Here is a 4,956-nt window from a genome sequence, read left to right on the forward strand (position 1 = left end):
AATGATCCCCTTTATCTCGAAGCCTTCATCCATAATGCCAAAGTTAGACATGTCTTAATAGATGGAGGAGCAGGATTGAACATCTGTACTCTTAAGGTTGTCAAAAATTTGGGTTATTTTGAAGAAGATGTAGATCCCTCTCGAAGAATCAAAATAAAAGCTTATGATGATGGTGAACGCTTCTCTAGGGGCATCTTCACATTACCTATTAGAGTTGGTCCAGCTACTGAAGACACATTGTTCCATGTCCTAGACATTGAAATGAATTGCAACATGATACTAGGATGCCCTTGGCTTCATGCTATTAAAGTAGTTCCTTCTACATATCATCAATGTTTGAAATTTTCCTATAACAACGTGGAAGTTACCATCCCTGGTGATCCAGATCCTTTCCAGTTTTGTGCTAATCTAAGAGATGCTACTGCACAACCCACAAATTCCTCTAAGTATGTGGATGCTGATATACTGCTCAGTAAAGCCAAGGAAAAGATGAAGATTGAAGACAATGGGTGTGGAGAGTACTTTATGTCTCAAGTCTCTCACATTAGGGAGTCACCACTTCCTCCCATCAATACAAAGAATGATACTTCTATCAATGAGAATACATCCATATGTATTGAGAAAGAAAAAGCAGAACGAGAACCCACTTTGGTATCTCCTAGCAAGTATGGACTTGGGTTTACCATCATGCAGAAACAAGGCTATGATGGCTATAGTGGTCTTGGATCTCAAAAACAAGGAATCATTGAACCTATCACTATAGAAGGATAACCTCCTAGTTTGGGGCTTGGATTTAAACCATTACGAATAGGTCCTCCCAGTACCATGGTACCTACATGTAAGACTATGGATGTTTCAAATGATGAAAAGACATCTAAGGATATCCCACTTGAAACCAAAAATCCCCTAGCCTCTGAGCATAACCCTAATGACCCAATTGAATCAATTACCCATATATCTACCTTCAACTAAAGCCCATTCAACACTGATGATGACATCTCCTCAAGTTATCTTGAACCTTTGGATTGGGACCAACGTGGACCACCAATTTTTGATCAATTTGATGATGATGACACTCTTATAATAGAATTTGAAGGCATTATGAATGAAGATCATAAAGAAGCATTTTCTCCTAAAGAGAACACATTGGCATATTTTGGGGAGCCAACTCCACTTTCTAGTTACAAAGCAAAAAGAGAAAAAGATAGCAAGCATAGGTCTCTTGGTGAAAACCGAAAGGCACCATTAGACCATAAAAAATCAAAAGCTAAGCAGCTCCCAAGGATACAAAATGAAAAATATGATGCCATGAATATCAGTGTTCCAGTGATCAACATGCCACAAAGTCTTTTGGAGCTCTCTCAATCAGCGTTCATGCGGAAGGTCATTGGTCTCAACCCTCCCAACCCTCTCTTATATCCCTTTGTTTATCCCCAAATCCAACTACCTACTTTGTCCAATAACCAAAATCAGTCCTTTATCCAACAAGCCTTTGCATATGTCATCATCAGTGACATCCCACATGACATTTCTATTGACCCAATTATCCTTAGATGCCTTGATTCGCAAGAGATAAACATTGTCTTACATACGATACACGATGGTATCTCTCGAGGCCTTTCTAGTGGTTTGATTTTAGCTACAGACTCGGAAAAAATCCTCCATAATTATGGTTAGTCATGGATCCAGAGCTCATCAGCTAGCAGCACCAACAATAGATATCTTCTCAGCATTTGTCAGTGACATTCTTGATTTCATCTAAAAGTCCTGAAAAAATATCAAAAAAATAGCAAAAAGTCATGAAAAAATATCAAAAAAATAGTGAAAAAAGAGAAAAAAAAATGGATGCCTTGATGAAAACCTGGTAAACAGGCGTCTTGGCACAAAAATTTGAGTCAAGAGAAAAATTTTGTCCAAAAGTGAAAACCTGGCAAACAGGCGCTTTGGGCAAGTACCATGGTGAAAACCTGGCAAACAGGTGCTATGTGTAATCAGTTATTGCTCCTCCATCTATCAGGATTCCATCTGGTTTTTTCCCCCTCTATCATTCCTTGATCATATCCTTCATATTGCAAGACATCCTTGGTTCCTTATCATGGCTCACGAACTGGTTAATGTCCTTTGTTACCTTGCTTAAGTATCACCTATCTACACACACACTCTGTCATTGGCCTCTGTACATAATTTGCGTCTTGTCTGGGGGCATATTACCTACATGGTGCATAAGTTTGAATTTGAACTAGGGGCATACCCCTAAGTGCTTTTTATCCATTGAATCTATCGCATAACGGATTGGAGCTAACACTTCTCTATGCTTATACGATCTTGAAAAAATCCTTAAAAATCATAAAATGTCTTGAAAAAAATCACTAAAAATCATAAAATGTCCTGAAAAAAATTCACTAAAAATCTCATAATGTCCTGAAAAAATCACTAAAAATCACATAATGTCTTGAAAAAATCTAAACATTCAAATACGATCCTGAAAAAATCACTAAAAATCATAAAATGTCCTGAAAAAAAATCACTAAAAATCTCATAATGTCCTGAAAAAATCACTAAAAATCACATAATGTCTTGAAAAAATCTAAACATTCAAATAAGATCTTGAAAAAATCACTAAAAATCATAAAATGTCCTAAAAATCACTAAAAATCTCATAATGTCCTGAAAAAATACTAAAAATCACATAATGTCTTGAAAAAATCTAAACATTCAAATACGATCTTGAAAAAATCACTAAAAATCACATAATGTCCTGAAAAAAAATCCTAAAAATTCAAATATGCTCCTGAAAAAATCACTAAAAATCACATAATGTCCTGAAAAAAATCCTAAAAATTCAAATACGATCCTGAAAAAATTCCTAAAAATCATAAAATGTCCTGAAAAAACCTAAAAATTGTAAAATGACCTGAAGAAATCAGTTACACAAAAAAATCAAATATTCCCAAAAACCCTAAAAATCAAAACTTGTCAAAAATTTGCAATAAACCTTGTACATTTTCACTATGGATAACCACCCCTTTTGCATAAACACTTGCACTTTGCAAACTGAAAATCAAAGCGCTATGCTTCAATGCCAATCACAATATCTGTACAGCATGAACCAACAATCAATCCAACATGTCACTATGAACCTATCAACTAAATCCACAACTAGAACTATCACACCGTCAACATGTCAAACACCATCTAAACACCTAAAACACTAAAAAGAAAGTAATAATGGACAAGGATAGTTGTTGGCTCACACTGTTTAGTGAGTGATTTATTTTTTGCTTTTTTTTTCTTTGATCATGTTCCTATGCCACTCAATGATATAAAACTAATCTATGAGAGTGGTTGGGATTGTTCATGATCATCTTTTTCTATTTTTGTCTATTACAATGTACCTTTGAGAGTCTGGAGCATGTACATATGCCTTAGGAAGGACAAGGTCATTTTTGTCTACATCGTGCTTGTTTACGCAAAACCCTTGCATTTGCGCTCTGGCCCTTTATGCCATGATGCATTGCATTCCATTTTCCATATCAAAATAAAGCTCCATTTGACATATAGTGCACTTTCTAGAAGCAAAAGTCTTTCCATCATACTAACATCTCCTCATCTCATCTTTCTTTATCATCTCATTCTCCATCACCATGGTCATGTCTTCTGATTCACCAAATCATCTTCCTCTTGCATTCATGCATTCTTGCATCATCCTGCACTGTCAATCAAATTTCTATGGCTTTCCACCTAGTTCAACCTTAGTCTAACATTTTTCTCATAATCTTTGACCAAATACGACCATTTTTGATGATTTCCCTCAGGTTATGACATCTTTCCATCATCTTGGGCATGCATGCACAGTTTCAGGTCATTCCGTCAGTTGCTATGGTTTTGTCTTCTTGTTGTCGATAAATTGACTTATCATATGCTTATCTTAGTCAATTTTTCGAGGGGGCACCCATATATATCATCCCTACTGGGGCATGTTGTAGCTTTCTCATCAGTTATTCTTTGATACAACGCTCTAAATCACATTGTATCAAAGAGGGGCAAAATGTAGACGCTAAAAAATGGTTCGCATCTACGATTTCATCACTTCTTCATACTAATTTGTCCCATTTTCTCATTCTACTAACTTCAATCTTTTGGCCAGATTGACCATATTTTGTCATTTGTATCCCCTTTCACATCAATTTCATATCAACTCAGAATCATATCAAATCAACTCAAAATCACCTCAAATCAACTCGGAATCACTCGAAATCAGTCCTAATCAACCCAAAACATATCAAACATCCCAAATCAATCATCATTTATCCACTCCTAGGCATTGTTGTGGCTTTCAGTGTCTTGGAAACCTATCAACTTATCAATCTTACCAATCTTACCTTAGTACTGTCATGGCTCTCAGTGCTAGGTCAAAATATCATTCATGTCATTCAATCTTTGACATTGTTGAGGCTTTCAATGTCAGATCATGGCATCATCAACCATTTTAATAATATTGACAATGTCCGTCGATGTTATTATGATCAAACCTTATCAATCAATTTCAATCTTGTAGCATTTACAATGTCAATTAAATGTTACATATCAACCAATTCATGTCATGTGTCCTTGGCATGTTATCAATTTCGATCTATCAATCAATTTGACCATGTCTTTGGTCTACCTTTTCATCATCTTATTCGATATCCATCATTGTCACATTTTCATCAAAGGATACTGTCGCATTCATTTAATCAATTTGGCCAATCATTTACTAATTTTCTCTATAGGATTAAATAACCCATAATTTAATCCTATTCTTTCTAATTATTATTCCCAATTGTCATCCTCAATTAATTAAGTTTATTAATTAATTGATTCATTATCTGCAAACCATGGAAATTCTTAATTTCCTAAGTTCCATTTTTCATCATTTAATTCCATTTTCTACTAATTCTTATTTTGTGGAATAAA

This window comes from Cupressus sempervirens, chromosome 9, assembly GCF_028749045.1.
Source record: "Cupressus sempervirens isolate cs-2001-9-10 chromosome 9, ASM2874904v1, whole genome shotgun sequence".
Taxonomy (NCBI): domain Eukaryota; kingdom Viridiplantae; phylum Streptophyta; class Pinopsida; order Cupressales; family Cupressaceae; genus Cupressus; species Cupressus sempervirens.